At 39.9% G+C, this 18,359-nt stretch overlaps 1 protein-coding gene and 1 pseudogene across 2 annotated transcripts in view; one reads left to right on the top strand and one right to left on the bottom strand.

Annotated features, from left to right (window-relative positions):
* Positions 1-18,359, bottom strand: part of TRIM33 (tripartite motif containing 33) — a 144,503-nt gene that overhangs the window by 108,108 nt on the left and 18,036 nt on the right. The window lies entirely within an intron of this gene.
* On the top strand, positions 5,887-7,882 carry LOC113889285 (annotated as a pseudogene).

Below are 18,359 nucleotides of genomic sequence, written 5' to 3'. Positions count from 1 at the left end.
ATACAATAGTTACAAAGGAGAAGAAGTGAGAAGAGAAGGGAAAGTCGTTCAGTTGTGTCCAACTCTTTGCAACTCCATGGACTGTAGAATGCCAGGCTCCTCTGTCCATGGAATTGTCCAGGCCAGAATATTGGAGTAGGTATTCCCTTCTCCAGGGGATTTTCCCAACCCAGGTCTCCCACATTGCAGGCGTATTCTTTACCATCTGAGCCATCAGGGAAGCCCCTAGTTACAAAGGAGAAAAATGGATCTATAGCAAAGTTGCTAGATTTTAGCAAAATCAATACAATATTACCTTGACATGGCTTGTATTAAATTAGACATATAATTGCTAGAGGAAAAACTAAGACAAAAACAAAGTAAAAACAAAAAGAGAGAAAATTTTAAAGAACATTAAAAATACTGGACACAAAAGGCTTAGTAAAAGAAAGGAACCAAAACCTGACATGACAAAGAGAAAACAAACATCCTAAATCCAACCACATGATTGCTGCTGTTGTTCAGTCCCTAAGTCGTGTCCAACTCTTTGAGACACCGTGGACTGCAGCACCCCAGGCTTCCCTGTCCTTCACCATCTCCCAGAGCTTGCCCAAACTCATGTCCATTGAGTCAGTGATGCTATCCAACCGTCTCATCCTCTGTTGTCCCCTTCTCCTCCCACATTCTATCTTTCCCAACATCAGGGTCTTTTCAAATGAGTCGACTCTTTGCATCAGGTGGCCAAAGTATTAAGAGTTTCAGCTTCAGCATCAATCCTTCCAATAAATATTCAGGACTGATTTCCTTTAGGATTGACTGCTTTGATCTCCTTCCTGTCCAAAGGACTTTCAAGAGTATTCTCTTACACCACAGTTTGAAAGCTTCGGCGCTCAGCATTCTTTATGGTCCAACTCTCACATCCATATATGACTGCTGGAAAAACCATAGCTTTGACTATATGGACCTTTGTCAGAAAATTGATCTCTGCTTTTCAATATGCTGTCTAGATTTGTCATAGCTTTCCTTCCAAGGAGCAAACATCTTTTAATTTCATGGCTGCAGTCACCATCTGCAGTGATTTTGGAGCTCAAGAAAATAAAATCTGTCACTGTTTCCACTTTTCCCTATCAATTTGCCATGAAGTGATGGGGAAAAAATGGAAATGTACTCCAGTGAAAAGGCAGAGATTGTCAACCTGGATAAAAGACAAAATCCAACTATATGGGGTCTAAAGGAAACATTTCTAAAGACACAACAGACTGAAAGTGAAAAAAAAAAAAGGAAAAAGATATACCATGAAAATAATCATGAAAGGTGGAGGGAAAAGACTCTTAGATGAAACAGATTACTTACTAGACATAAAGGTAAACATTTTATATGCTAAAGAACCAATACATCAAAAATAGCTAACAATTATAAATGCGTAGGAGAAGGCAATGGCACCCCACTCCAGTACTCTTGCCTGGAAAATCCCATGGATGGAGGAGCCTAGTAGGCTGGGGGTCGATAAGAGTCAGACACGACTGAGCAACTTCACTTTCACTTTTCACTTTCATGCATTGGAGAAGGAAATGGCAACCCACACCAGTGTTCTTGCCTGGAGAATCCTAGGGACGGGGGAGCCTGGTGGGCTGCCGTCTATGGGTTGGCACAGAGTCGGACACGACTGAAGTGACTTAGCAGCAGCAGTAACTTCTCCCCTGGAGAAGGAAATGGCAACCCACTCCAGTATCCTTGCCTGGAGAATCCCATGGACGGAGGAGCCTGATAGGCTATAGTCCACGGGGTTGCAAAGAGTTGGACACGACTGAGCGACTTTTTACTTTTACTTTACTATAAATGCATATGTACCTAAAAAAATACGTGAAGCAAAACTAACAGAATGAAGAAAAGGATAATTAAACAACTGCAGATGGAGATTTCAATACTCATTTTGCAAAAGTTGATAAAAACAGTCTTTATAAAATATAAAAGCCTTAAACAACATAGTAACCAACTTGATGTAACTGATCTATACAGAACGTTCCATACAAAGATCAGTTCAGTTCAGTTGCTCAGCTGTGTTCGACTCTTTGCAACCCCATGGACTGTAGCCTGCCAGGCTTCTCTGTCCATGGAATTCTCCAGGCAAGAATACTGGAATGGGTTGCCACACCCTTCTCCAGTGGCTCTTCCCAACCCAGGGATCGAACCCAGGTGTGATTAAAAGGGATCTCTTATTAATAATGAAAAGATGCACTTATCATCCCTATCTCTCAGTCTTACAAGTTCTGTCCAGAACCAGGGACAAGGATAAAATACATAATTTACAGTGTCTGTGAGGAAGAGGAAATAAGCCATTTCAGAGACCTTGTGCCATGTACAGAGCCTAAAATAGTATTCAGTTCAGTTCAGTTGCTCAGTCGTGTCTGACACTTTGTGACCCCATGAATTGCAGCAAGCCAGGCCTCCCTGTCCATCACCAACTCCCGGAGTTCACCATAGAGTCAGTGATGCCATCCAGCCATCTCATCCTCTGTCATCCCCTTTTCCTCCTGCCCCCAATCCCTCCCAGCATCAGAGTCTTTTCCAAAAGTATTACCTGGCCCTTTAAAGAAGTAGTTTGCCAATCCCTTTGCTAATTAATGGGCTTCCCAGGTGGCTCAGTGGTAAAGGATCTGCCTACCAAGCAGGAGATGTTGGTTCAATCCCTGGGTCAGGAAGATCTCCTGGAGAAGGAGATGGCAACCCACTTGCCTGGGAAATCCCATGGACAGAGGAGGTCTGGCGGGCTACAGTCCCTGGGGTCACAGAGTCGGACACGACTTAGTGAGTAAACAGCAGCAGCAGTGCTAGTTAATAAAACAAATCTCAATAATTTGAAAGGGTTTAGACCACTCATGGTATGTTCTCCTACCACAATTAAATTAGAAGGTAATAACAGAAAGAAATCTGAAAAGCCCAAATTTTGGAAAGTTTAAAAACCAAATTCTAATTAACCAATGGGTAAAAGAAGAAACCTTGAGGACAAACAGAAAATACCTTGAACTGAATATAAGTTAAAGTTAATATATACAAATTCACCAGATACAGTTAAAGCAATACCTAAGAGTCCAAAAGAAATTCTGCCATAAAATGTTCTATATCTGCAAAGTCAAATGGGGTAGCCATTAGGCACATGAGATCAGTGAACACGTGAAATGTGACTAGGATAACTGAGGAACTCAATCTACTATTTAACTTTAGCATTAACTGCCACATATGGGAGTTACCTAACACATCTGACAGCACAGGCTTAGAAATTTGTAGCTTTAAAAATATACTAGAAAACAACAACAAAAAATTTTTTAACCAATACTCTGATCATGTAATTCAGATTCTGCAAATCAAACCCAAATTAAATAGAATAATATAAAGATCAGAGTAGGTATCAATGGAGGGAAGGGGAATAAAACTCAAAGATGATTCTTTGAAAAGATCAACAGAATTGATAATTAGCAGGATGGGAGATAAGGTGCAGGTGGAAGGGAAGAGATGGGGCTAGGGGTATGCGGAAACATACACTGAGATTGATTTAGAGGTTAAAAAAGAAAACAAAGAATATGAAAATCAGTAATATAAGAAACAGAAGACTTAACAACAAACCCTACAGAAATCGAAAGAATTAAGGGAATATTATGAAAGGCTTTTTTCCTGATAACAAAGATCTTAATTTAAAACGTTCATCTTTTTTTTTTTAACCCTTTTATTTTGTATTGGGGGTATAGCTGATTAACAATGTTGTGATAATTTCAGGTGAACAGCAAAGGGACTTATAAAAGTTTTATACCAACAAGACAGACAATTTAAATGAGTCAAAGGAACTTCCTCAGCCGTCCAGTAGTTAAGACTTCATGCTCCCACTGCAGGGGGCACAGATTTGATCCCTGGTTGGGAAACTAACTTCCCACAAGCCAAGTGGTGCAGTCATAAGCAAACAAACAAATAAGTCAAATTCCTAGAAAATACAAACTCCTAGAAAGTTCCTAGAAAATACAAACTACCAAAAACTGGCTCAAGGAAACAAGAGAAACTGAACACACTAATATGAAGTAAAGCAACTAAATTTGTAATTAAATTCTTCTACAAAAGAAAGTCCAGGCCTGCTGGGTTTTTTCAATGATAAATTCTCTCAAGGAAAAAAATAATACAAACCTCACACAAACTTTAAAAAACAGAGGAGGAAGAACCTGCCCGATGGTACAGTGACTGGATCAGAGTTTATCGGGAGAATTCCACATGCCTCGGAGCAACTGGGCCCAGGGGCCACAACTCCTGACCCCAGGGGCAGTAACCACTGAAGCCCGAGCACCTAAAGCCCATGCTCTGCACCAAGAGAAGCCACTGCGGTAAGAAGCCCACGCACCACAACGGAGAACAGACGCTGCTCGCCACAACTGGAGAAACCCCATGTGCAGCAAGGAAGACCCAATGCAATCAAAACATAAAAAATAACGTCTTTTAAAAAATTAAAAAGGAAAAGAGAACAATTAACAACTCATTTTAAGAGGCCAATATTACCAAAGACATAAGACGCCAAAGGCATCACAGACGAAATATTCTAAGAAAATTATATTGGGGAATAGAGAGACAAGGATCATTCCCAAGTTTCTTGCTTAGGAATAAGAAGAATAAGAGCTTACAAAGAGGACATTTTGAAATTTTTGAGACAAGTTCAATTTTAGACATGGGAAGTTTGAGATGCATCTGGGTCATTCAAGAAGAAATATTAAAGAGGCAGTTGTGTTAAAACTGTACTTGAGTGAGACTGCATAATGATAATATGTTTTACTCTGAGGTAATGTCCTACCAGGTAAGACTTTACTCTTAATAGCTTCTTAGTTGTTTTACATTTTCTGGTAAAAATTATATAACTAGCATTTTACATGTTAGTGATTTCTGGGTTTCAATGAGTTATTATATAATCATTTATCTTGTTCAAAATTTTAACCATCTCCATGTTTTACTTTTTCAAAATAACTATAAAACATGAATAACTATAAAACATGAAATAGTGGGAAAACAGAGCTAAATAACCTTGACCAAGACCCTCTGGCCCGTAAATTTTCTAATCTGCAAAAAATAAATCATATTGGAAATTCCCTGTGTATCCAGGGTTAGGACTCTGGGCTCTCCTGCCGAGAGCCACAAGTTCAATGCCTCATCAAGGAACTAAAATCCACAAGGTGCACGGCATGACCAAAAAAAAAAAAAATACAAATGTACAGATAACTAAATAATAAATTATACTGACCATCCCTTCAATTGTTAAAGTGCTTATTTAGGTCTTTCAAACCACCACATGATATCCTGAGAGCAGAAATCATCCTAATACTGCCTTCCATAGAACAGGAATTGAAGCAAGGATTCAATGAACCATGATTCTATAATTTCACACTTATGAAGTGTCAAATGTCAGGACTTAAAGAAATCCTCACTATATCCACTTCAACAAATAATGTTGGGAAAACTGGATTGCCACATGCAATGTGGAATGAAAGAATGAAACCGAACCCCTGTCTTACACCATACACAAAAATCAAAGACCAGAAACTATAAAACTCCTAGAAGGATACAAAGGGGATACGCGCTTGGACATCAGTCTTGACAACAGTTTTTTTTAGTTTGATGCCATGAGCAAAAGTAACAAAAATAAACAAATGGGAAACATCAAACTAAAAAGCTTTTGCACAGTAAAGGAAAATATCAACAAAATGAAAAGGCAATCTACAGAATGGAAGAAAATATTTGCAAGTCGTTATCTGGTAAGAAGTTAACAACCAAAATACACAAAGAACTCATGTAACTTAATAAAATATAAATAATCCAATTTAAAAATGGACAAAGAAATGGAACAGACATTTTTGCAAAGAAGAAATACAACTGGCCAACAGGTACATGCAAAGGTGCTCAACATCACTATCCATCAGGAAACAGAAACCAAAACCACAATGAGATATTGTCTGAAATCTGTAAGAAAGGCTTTCATCAAAAAGACACATATCAGCTGAGGAGACATCATGAGCAAAGCTCACTCTCCTGAGTTGAAGATATTTATGGACAAGAAGTTATTGAAATTAAATGGTGGCAGGTATGTCCAAGGAATATTGTGGGGATTTGATCCCTTTACAAATCTTGTGGTAGATGAATGTGTGGAGATGGCAACTAGTGGCAACAGAACAATACTGGAATGGTGGTAATACAAGGAAATAGCTTCATCATGTTAGAAGCCTTGGAACGAGTATGAACAACGGCTGTGCTCACCGAAGAAATCAACTGCTTCCATGCATCCCCTTTCCACATTTTACGAGAAAAATTGGGTTGTGTACATTTTCTTACTGAACTTTTTGTTAAATAATTGTAATAGTCAAAAATGCTTTCTCAGCTGTTCTCAAAATAGAATATTTGCTCTTATTTTGATTTTTTTCTATCATGACCTATCCCTGGTTGGAAAAAAACAAAAAAAAGATAACAAGTAGTGAGGATGTGGAAAAAGCAAACAGTTGTGTCCTGATGGTGAGGATGTAAACTGGTATAGCCATTATGAAAAACAGTACAAAGGTTTCTAAAAAAATGAAAACTGCCATATGACCCAGCAATTCCACTTCTGGGTATATATCCAAAAAAAGAAAAGCAAACAAGATGTCAAAGAGATACCTGCACTCCTGTGTTCATGTCAGGATTATTCACAATAACCAGACAGGGAAACAACCTAAGTGTCCATCAACAGATACGTGCTTAAAGAAGATGCAGTGTGTATGCGTAATGCACACATGCATACAAGCGGTCACACAGACCAAAAATGGGACAGTATTCACCCACGAGGAAGAAGGAAACCCTGCCATTTGTGACAACACAGATGGACCTAAAGGAAATAAGCCAGACAAAGACAAATACTGCATGGTGTCACATGTGGAAGCTGGGGGAAAAAAAAAACCTTGAAAGTCAAAAACTCAAAGAAACAGTAGATGTGGATGCCAAGGGGTTTGGGGGAGCAGGAAGAATAGAAGAATAGAGAGAAGCTAATAAAAGGATAAAAATTCTCTGCTCTTAAGATGAATAAGGACTGAAAAATCTGATGTACAACATGGTGACCATAGTTGATAACATTGTATTATACAGTTGAAATTTCCTTAGGGATTAGAACTTAAATATTCTCACCCATACATACAAAAACACAAAGTGATAGATGGGTTAACTGAATAGACATGGAGGAATCCTTTCACACTATGTGCCAAATCATTATGATGTACATTTCAAATACCTTACAATTTTGTCAACTATACTTCACCAGGGCTTCCCTGGTGGCTCAGATGGTAAAGAATTCACCTGCAATGCAGGAGACCTGGGGACAGCTACCCGCCTCAGTATTCTGGCTTGGAGAATTCCATGACAGAGAAGCCTGGCAGGCTCCAGTCCATGGAATTGCAAAAAGTCAGACACAACTGAGCGAATTCACGAGGATATCTCAACAAAGCTGAAAAAAAAGGAAAAAATCCTCAGTATCTCCACTGTTGTGATCTTAAATAAAGGACATTTTAATTGAAGCCAATATTCTTTCTTATTTAAACCACTAAAAGTAAATCTTGCCCTCCATGTCAGAGGGTAGTAACAGGGAGCTGAACTTCTACCCCCACTAGATAATAACAAGACAGAATAACATGGGGGAAAGTGAGGCAAGTCATCACTCTACTTCCAGTCTCTGGTATGCTGAAGTTCAGGGGAAGCTGAGATTCCACCCTTACCCTACAACAAAAAAGTGGAGGGAGTCAGCCCTACGCTTTCTCTCCCCTTGTGTCAGTGACACTCAGTGGAACTGAGCATTGTTGTTTAGTTGCTAAGTCCAGCCTGACTCTTGCTTTTCCCAGGCAAGAATACTGAAATGGGTTGCCATTTCTTTCTCCAAGGGATCATCCGAACCCAACGCCTGTCTCCTGCATTGTAGGCACATTCTTTACCACTGAGCCACCACTACATGCTGTTGTTGTCCAGTCGCTAAGTCGTGTCTGACTCTGTGACCATATGGACTGCAGCATGGCAGGATTCCCTGTCCTTCACTATCTCCCAGAGGTTGCTCAAACTTATGTCCATTGAGTTGGTGATGTCATCCAACCATCTAACCCTCTGTTGACCCCTTCTCCTCCTGCCCTCAATCTTTCCCAGCACCAGGATCTTTTCCAATGAGTCGGCAACAAATTTATGAGTTAGTATATCCCACTTTTGTATGGAAAGAGCAAGTGGGAACTGAAATTTCAGCTCATTCATTTGCAACATGGAGAAGGAGGTGGCAACCCACTCCAGTACTCTTGACTGGAACATCCCATGGACGAAGGAGCCTGGTCGACTATAGTCCATGGGGTCTCGAAGAGTCAGACACAACTGGGCTACTTCACTTTCACTTTTCACTTTCATGCATTGAAGAAGGAAATGGCAACCCACTCCAATATTCTTGCCTGGAGAATCCCAGGGACGGAGAAGCCTGGTGGGCTGCCGTCTATGGGGTCGCACAGAGTCGGACACAACTGAAGCGACTTAGCAGCAGCAGCAGCAGCAGCATTTACAAGGCAGTTAAGAGTCAGCTTCTGCTGAAATGGTGACATTAGGGCCCAAGGACAAGCCAAAACCCATTTAGCTGTCACGTCGTTCCACAGGAAAACTGCTTGCTAAAAAGGATTAAATACAACCCTGAGTATCAGAATATAATACCCACAATATCACAAAACACTCAAAAATCAGTCAAACTAACAACCAGGATCATTCTAATTAAATGAGAAAAAACAACTGACATATGTTCAAGAGAATCAGATCTTAGAAGGATGTGACAAAAAATTTAAAGAAATTAACATACATACATGGGTACACAGTCGTGTCTGACTCTTTGTGACCTCATAGACTGTGGCCCACCAGGTTCCTCTGTCCAGGGAATTTCCCAGGCAAGAACATGGAGTGGGTTGCCATTTCCTACTCCAGGGGATCTTTCTGACCCCATAGATTGAACCTAATTTCTTGCATCTCCTGCACTGGCAGGTGGATTCTTTACCACACAGCTCTCTGGAAGCCTATACAACAGCCAAACTAAAATAACTAAAAAACTTGATAAATTACCTCAATAATAAAGTGAAAATGACAGAGAAGAGAATCATTGAACTTCAGACCAAATCAATATAATATACCCAAAATAGATGAAAAAATATTTAATAGTCACAAGAATCTGTGGGACAATAAGAAAATGGCTAACATTCATACCACTACCATCCTAGGAGGAACAGTGGAACTCAAAAAGCATTTCAACAAATAATGACTAAAAAATCTCCCAAACTTGCCAAGATATAAACATACAGATTCAAAACCCTTAAGAATGGAATTAGAGGGATAAATCTAAAGGACTTACAGAATAAATCCAAAGAAATCCACACCAAGACCCATCATTGAGTTCTGAAAGCTTACAGACACAGAAAAACCTTGAAAGGAGCCCATGTAATTGTGTTACAAGGAACATCAATTCCAACAACAGTGGATTTCTCAATGAGGGACATAAGGAAGTGGAACAAAGTTATTCAAAGAAGAAAAAGAAAAAAATCAACAAGCCCTGCACTCAAAAAGAAATATCCTTCAGGCATGAAAGCCAATCAAAAAGATATTCTCACAAAGCAAACAAAAATTTGTCACTGGCAAATCTACCCTTAAATGAATGATTAAAGGAAGTTTGCTAAACAGAGAAGATGTGTTAATAGAATGAACTTCAATCTTCAGAAAAGAACACTAATGGCTAAGAATGAGGGTAAACAATTCGGTTCTTCATGGGCACCTTAAACCTTACGTGATGGCTGATGTAAAAATTATAACAATATCTCATAAGGTGCTATATATAGAGGAAATAAAGATAATCCTAGTTTACAACAGGAAAGGGTAAAAGGATCTGAATAGAAGTTTCTATACTCAACTCCAAATAAAAAATCAGTATAGACTATAAGTTAAAAATGAATAATACAAGATCTAAAACAATCACTAAGAAACTATTCAGTTCAGTTCAGTCGCTCAGTCACGTCTGACTCTTTGCGACCGCATGAATCACAGCACGCCAGGCCTCCCTGTCCATCACCAACTCCCGGGGTTCACTCAAACTCACGTCCATTGAGTCAGTGATGCCATCCAGCCATCTCATCCTCTGTCGTCCCCTTCTCCTCCTGCCCCCAATCCCTCCCAGCATCAGACTCTTTTCCAATGAGTCAACTCGTTGCATGAGGTGGCCAAAGTACTGGAGTTTCAGCTTTAGCATCATTCCTTCCAAAGAAATTCCAGGGCTGATCTTCAGAATGGACTGGTTGGATCTCCTTGCAGTCCAAGGGACTCTCAAGAGTCTTCTCCAACACCACAGTTCAAAAGCATCAATTCTTCAGTGCTCAGCTTACTTCACAGTCCAACTCTCACATCCATACATGACCACTGGAAAAAACATAGCCTTGACTAGACGGACCTTTGTTGGCAAAGTAATGTCTCCACTTTTGAATATGCTATCTAGGTTGGTCATAACTTTCCTTCCAAGGAGTAAGCGTCTTTTAATTTCATGGCTGCAGTCACCATCTACAGTGATTTTGGAGCCCCAAAAGAATAAAGTCTAACACTGTTTCCACTGTTTCCCCATCTATTTCCCATGAAGTGATGGGACCAGTTGCCATGATCTTCATTTTCTGAATGTTGAGTTTTAAGCCAACTTTTTCACTCTCCTCTTTCACCTTCATCAAGAGGCTCTTTAGCTCCTCTTCATTTTCTGCCATAAAGCTGGTGTCATCTGCATATCTGAGGTTATTGATATTTCTCCTGGCAATCTTGATTCCAGCTTGTGCTTCCTCCAGCCCAGTGTTTCTCATGATGTACTCTGCATAGAAGTTAAATAAGCAGGGTGAAATATACAGCCTTGACGTACTCCTTTTCCTATTTGGAACCAGTCTGTTGTTCCATGTCCAGTTCTAACTGTTGCTTCCTGACCTGCATACAGATTTCTCAAGAGGCAGGTCAGGTGGTCTGGTATTCCCATCTCTTTCAGAATTTCCCACAGTTTATTGTGATCCACACAGTCAAAGGCTTTGGCATAGTAATAAACCAGAAATAGATGTTTTTCTGGAACTCTCTTGCTTTTTCCATGATCCAGCGGATGTTGGCAATTTGATCTCTGGTTCCTCTGCCTTTTCTAAAACCAGCTTGAACATCTGGAAGTTCACGGTTCACATATTGCTGAAGCCTGGCTTGGAGAATTTTGAGCATTACTTTACTAGCGTGTGAGATGAGTGTAATTGTGTGGTAGTTTGAGCATTCTTTGGCATTGCCTTTCTTTGGGATTGGAATGAAAACTGACCTTTTCCAGTCCTGTGGCCACTGCTGAGTTTTCCAAATTTGCTGGCATATTGAGTGCAGCACTTTCACAGCATCATCTTTCAGGATTTGAAATAGCTCAACTGGAATTCCATCACCTCCACTAGCTTTGTTCGTAGTGATGCTTTCTAAGGCCCACTTGACTTCACATTCCAGGATGTCTGGCTCTAGGTTATATATAAATTTATATATATTATATATTATATTTATATACAATTTATATATATTTACATATATTTATTTATTTTACATATATATTATATATATAACTATATAAAAACACTATAAAGATGGAATCTTAGAACTTGCTGATAGTCCAGCAGCTAAGACTCGCTGTCCCAATGCAAGGGGCCCAGGTCCATCCCTGGTGTGGGAACTAGATCGCACATGCTGCAACTAAAGATGCTACATGTCACAAGTAAGACCCAGTGCAGCCAAATAATAAATAAAAGTAAATATTAAGAAAAGATAGAATTTTTTTTAATATTTACATAACATACATGAAGGCAAGAAAATAAAAACAGAGGAATCAAACAGTAAGAGATTTAATACCTAGCATATTAATAACTGCCTTAAAATATAAATGGTCTAAATACACATACTAAAAGACAAAAGTTGGCAGAACGGATAAAATTAAAACATGCTCCAACAATACATTCTCTAAAAGAAACCCACTTCAAACAGAAGTGCCTTTTGTTTAAGGCAAAAAGACAGGAAAAGAAGATATATCATGAAGATACTGATTTTCTTAAAAAAACAGAACAGGAACAATTTTTGAAAATGTAGTGGAAGGAGCTCTGCAGATGCCTTCATGGGGAAATAACCATAACTGGGGGATTTTTTATTTTAATAACCACTTGAAATTTCTGGCAATTGTCCTCAGACCATACAGTTTTTTTAAAAAAAAAAAAAGAAACAAACATTTAAGGAAAGTTACTAAATCTTGGTGGAAAAAACAGCAAGTCTGTGGCACTGAAGCTACAACCCACTCTCCACCTCCCCCAACTCCAGGAAGAGAGGACGAAAAAGACCTTTCCCACAGGCTCCAAGTCAAGGGGCAGGCCATCAGCATTTCTCATCCTGCACAGCTCTGGACTGCAGATGCTAAATTCAAGGAACCGCAACCAAGAGATCAGAAATTCCCTTCCTCCACACAGCCCCAAAATGTAAGACACAACTCTACCCTAGACACAGTAGGACAAAAATTCTCGGGCCAACTGGATCATTTGCTTGTAATGCACAGGTTGCATACCTAAGAGGAGGAAAGCCAGTAAGACAACTGTACTCCATCTAGTATCCTGCTCATACAAGAGGGAAGTCACCCCAAGAAGTGAGCCATTAGCCCCACCTACAGCTCTCCCAACAACACAAGAGACACTCTACACATGGACATCACCAGATGGTCAATACTGAATTGAAATTGATTATATGCTTTGTAGCCGAAGATAGAGAAACTCTATACAGTCAGGAAAATCAAGACCGGGAGCTGACTGTGGCTCAGATCATGAACTCCTCATTGCCAAATTCAGATTTAAGTTGAAGAAAGTGGGGAAAACCACTAGACCATTCAGGTATGACCTAAATCAAATCCCTAATGATTATACAGTGGAAGTGACAAACAGATTCAAGGGATTAGATCTGACAGAGTGCCTGAAGAGCTATGGATGGAGGATTTTAACATTGTACAGGAGGCAGTGATCAAGATCATCCCCAAGAAAAAAAAATGCAAAAAGGCAAAACGGTTGTCTGAGGAGGCCTTACAAATAGCTGAGAAAAGAAGAGAAGCGAAAGGCAGAGGAGAAAAAGAAAGCAATACCCATCTGAATGCAGAGTTCCAAAGACTAGCAAGGAGAGATAAGAAAGCCTTCCTAATGATCAATGCAAAAAAATAGAGGAAAACAATAGAATGGGAAAGATTAGAGAACTCGTCAAGAAAATTAGAGATACCAAGGGAACATTTCATGCAAAGACAGGCACAATGAAAGACAGAAACAGTACGGACCTAACAGAATCAGAAGATATTTAGAGGTGGCAAGAATACAGAGAAGAACTATACCAAAAAGATCTTAATGACCCATATAACCACGATGGTGTGATCACTCACCTAGATCCAGACATCCTGCTTATTGTCACCCTACTTATTTAACTTATATGTGGAGTACATCACATGAAATGCTGGGCTGCATGAAGCACAAGCTGGAATCAAGATTGCTGGGAGAAATATCAATAACCTCAGATATGCAAATGACACCACCCTTATGGCAGAAAGCAAAGAGGAACTGAAGAGCCTCTTGAAAGTGAAAAAGGAGAGTGAAAAGGCTGGCTTAAAACTCAACATTCAAAAAACAAAGATCAAGGCATCCAGTCCCATAACTTCAAAGCAAATAGATGGGGAAACAATGGAAATAATAACAGACTTTATTTTCTTGGACTCCAGAAATCACTGGAGATGGTGACTGCAGCCATGAAATTAAAAGACGCTTGCTCCTTGGAAGAATGCTATGATTAACCTAGACAGCATATTAAAAGGCAGAGACATTACTTTGCTGACAAAGGTCAGTCTAGTCAAAGCTATGGTTTTTCCATATGGATGTGAGAGTTGGACCAGAAAGAAAGCTGAGCACCAAAGAATTGATGCTTTTGAACTGTGGTGTTGGAGAAGACTCTTGAGAGCCCCCTGGACTGCAAGGAGATCACAACAGTCAATCCTAAAGGAAATCAGTCCTGAACAGTCATTGGAAGGACTGAATCTGAAGCTGTAACTCCAATACTTTGGCCACCTGATACAAAGAGCCAATTCACTGGAAAAGACCCTGATGCTGGAAAAGATTGAAGGCAGGAGGAGAAGGGGACGACAGAGGATGAGATGGTTGGATGGCATCACCGACTCGATGGACATGAATGAGTAAACTCCGGGAGTTGGTGATGGACAGGGAGGCCTGGCGTGCTGCAGTCCATGGGGTTGAAATGAGTAAGAAACGACTGAGGGACTGAACTGACTGACAGCTCCAGAGCAGTGGCTCAGAGAATTTACCCAAGGGAAGAGGTAGACTGTAAGAACAGAGAGCTCTGAAGTACTTTCCAAAACAACTGACTTTACATGGAACAGAATATGCAAAAGTTCAAAACTACGAGCACTACCTGAAACAGAAATTTTCATGGTAAACAAGAGGAAGTTGATACCTTGGCAAGAACAATAAGCTAAACTACAAGTCAACTGTTTATCAGAGACCCAAGGAACCTAAAAAGGAACCCACCTGGGATCATGACAAATCTCAAAGACAATCTCAAAAACTACCTTGGAACAAGGTCTGAATTACATTACAAAAGACTGTGGAAAAAGTTATATCCCAAGGCATAGCCTGATATATCAAAAGAGGTGAAAGTGAAAGTGAAAGTGAAGTCGTGTCCAACTCTGCGACCCCATGGGCTGTAGCCTACCAGGCTCTTCTGTCCAAGGGATTTTCCAGGCAATAGTTCTGGAGTGGACTGCCATTTCCTTCTCCAGGGGATCTTCCCAACCCAGAGATCGAACCCGGGTCTCCCACATTGCAGACAGACGCTTTATCATCTGAGCCACCAGGGAAGTCATCAAAAGAGGTAGATATCATAACAGATCAAAAATATAAACAGAACCCACATAAAATCATGATATGCCAGGATGACTACATATGTCCAAGATTAAGCCCTCTGTTAAAGAAATATCAGAGGCTTCATATTGTTCAGTCACTAAGTTGTATCCAACTCTGCAACCTCATGGACTGCAGCATGCCACGCTCCTCCGTCTTCTAGCTCCCAGGGTTTGTTCAAATTCTTGCCCACTGAGTTGGAGATGCTATCTAACCATCTTATCCTCTGTTGCCCCTTCTCCCCTTGCCCTCAATCCTTCCCAGCATCAGGGTCTTTTCTAACGAGTTAGCCCTTCAGGTGGCTGTGGAATTAGAGCTTCAGCAACAGTCTTCCAAAGAATATTCAGAGCTGATTTCCTTTAGGATTGACTAGTTTGATCTCACAGCAGTCCAAGGGACTCTCAAGAGTCTTCTCCAGCATCACAATTCAAAAGCATCAATTCTTGGGCACTCATTCTTCTTTGTGGCCCAACTATCACAAACATACATGACTAATGGAAAAAACCATACAGCTTCTACTATATGGATCTTTGTCAGCAAAGTGATGTTTCTGCTTTTTAATATGCTGTGTAGGTTTGTCATAGCTTTCCTTCCAAGGAGCAAGTGTCTTTAATTTCATGGCTGCAGTCACTGTCCACAGTGATTTAGGAGCCCATGAAAATAAAATCTGTCACTGTTTCCACTTTTTCCCCATCTATTTGCCATGAAGTGATGGGACCAGATGCCATGGTCTTAGTTTTTCTAACGAGTTTCATGGAGAAGGCAATGGCAACCTAATCCAGTACTCTTGCCTGGAAAATCCCATGGACAGAGGAGCCTGGCAGGCTGCAGTCCACGGGGTCACTAAGAGTCAGACACGACTGAGTGACTTCACTTTCACTTTTCACTTGCATGCATTGGAGAAGGAAATGGCAACCCACTCCAGTGTTCTTGCCTGGAGAATCCCAAGGACGGAGAAGCCTGGTGGGCTGCCATCTATGGGGTCGCACAGAGTCACACACGACTGAAGCAACTTAGCAGCAGCAAGTTTCAAGTCAGCTTTTTCACTTTCCTCCTTCACCCTCATCAAGAGGCTCAATAGTTCCTCTTCACTTTCTGCCATTAGAGTGATATCATCTGCACATGTGAGGTTGTTGATATTTCTCCTGGCAATCTTAATTTCAGTTTATCTTTCATCCAGCATGGTATTTTACATGAGGTACCATGTATAAAAGTTAAATAGGTTAACAATCTACAGCCTTGACGTACTCCTTTCCCAATTTACAACTAGTCAGTTGTTTCAAGTCTGGTTCTAACTGTTGCTTCTTGACCCACATACAGGTTTCTCAGGAGACAAGTAAGGTGGTCTGGTATTCTCATCTCTTTTAAGAATTTTCCAGTTTGTTGTGATCCACACAGTCAAAGGCTTTAGCAGAGTTAATGAAACAGAAGTAGATGGTTTTCTGGAATTCCCTTGCTTTCTCCATGATCCAACAAATGTTGGCAATTTGATCTCTGGTTCCTCTGCCTCTTCAAAACCCAACTTGTACATCTGAAAGTTCTCAGTTCACATACTGCTGAAGCCTAACTTGAAGGATTTTTGGCATAACCTTGCTTTGTGAAACGAGTGCAATTGTAGAGTAGTTTAAACTTTCTTTGGCATTGCCCTTCTTTGGGATTGGAATGAAAACTGACCTTTTCCAGTCCTGTAGCCACTGCTGAGTTTTCCAAATTTGCTGACACACTGAGTGCAGCACTTTAACAGCATCATCTTGTACAATTTTAAATAGCTCAACTGGAATTCTGTCACCTCCACTAGCCTTGGTCACCTCTACTAGTTTTGTTCATAGTAATGCTTCCTATGACCCACTTGATTTCACACTCCAGGATATCTAGCTCTAGGTGAAAGAGGACAACATCTTGGTTATCCAAGTCACTAAGACCTTTTTTGTATAGTTCTGTGTTTTCTTGCCACCTCTTCTTAAACTCTTTTGCTTCTGTTAGGTCCTTACTGTTTCTGTCCTTTATTGTGCCCATCCTTCCATGAAATGTTCCCGTGATAAGTCCAGTTCTTTTGAAGTGGAATATAAACTTGACTTCGTTAAAATGATCCAGTCAAGTCACTAAACAAACAAACAATTGGCAGTCCTGGGGGTTGGGGCGATAAGCATTACAAAAGAAGGCAGAAATGAAAAAATGAAAGAACAAAGGTTATATGATATATAAAGAAAAGAAAAAGCAAAATGGCAGACACAAGTCCAACTATATCAACAGTAACATTAAGTGTAAATAGTATAAACAAGCCAACCAAAAGACAGCAATTGTTAGGCTGGATTAAAAATAAAACCAAAAATAAGACCCAACTACATACTGTCTACAAAAGATACAATTTATATTCAAATACACAAATAGATTCAAAGAGTCAGACAGGACTAAGCAATGGAACAACAATGGAAGGTAAGAAAAGATATCATACAAACAGCAACAGTAAGATAATGGCTATACTAATTAAAGTACTTCCTAGTCCCCAGAATATAATGAAGAATGAAAGACTAACGTATAAAACTCAATTGTATTTTTATGCAGTAAATAATGAATATGAAGTAATAGACAACTCAAAAAAATGAAATTAATAAGATATTTTCATTTATAATAGCATTAGAAAGAATACAATACAGTTGACCCTGAACAGCATGGGTTTGAACGGCACAGGTATACCTATACATCGATAGTTTCCAATAGTAAATACTACAGTGGGCTTCCCTGGTGGTTCAGACAGTAGAGAGTCTACCTGAAGTGCGGGAGTCCCAGATTCAATCCCTAGGTTGGGAAGATCCCCTGGAGAAGGAAATGGCAACCCACTCCAGTATTCTTGCCGGAAAATCCCACGGATGGAGGAGCCTGGCAGCCTACAGTCCATAGGGTTGCAAAGGGTAGGACACAACTGAGCAACTTCACTTTTTAATATTATAGTATCACACAATTCATGGCTGGTTTTATCTGTGGATGCAGAATCATAGGTATGGAAGAACCAAACTGTATATACAGAGAAATGACTGTAAATTATACACAGATTTTTGCTTTGCCTGCTCAGAAGGTTGGCATTCCAACCACGACAATGTCCAAGGGCAAACTACTTAGAAATAAATTTCTTAACATGTAAAACCTATATTCCGAAACCTGTAAAATACTGTTGAAAGAAATTAGAGAATTCCTTAATATAGGCATACCTTGGAGATACTGTGGGTTTGGTTCCAGACCATCACAATAAATTGAGTTTCACAATAAAGCAAGTCACACAAATTTTTTGGTTTCCCAGTACATGTAAGTTACACTTATACAATACTGTAGTCTGGTAAGTGTGCAACAGCATTGTGTACA

This window comes from Bos indicus x Bos taurus, chromosome 3 (genome assembly GCF_003369695.1).
Source record: "Bos indicus x Bos taurus breed Angus x Brahman F1 hybrid chromosome 3, Bos_hybrid_MaternalHap_v2.0, whole genome shotgun sequence".
NCBI classification, from domain to species: Eukaryota; Metazoa; Chordata; class Mammalia; order Artiodactyla; family Bovidae; genus Bos; species Bos indicus x Bos taurus.
The sequence above is the reverse complement of the archived record's forward strand: the minus strand, read 5'-3'. Positions and strand labels throughout refer to the sequence as shown.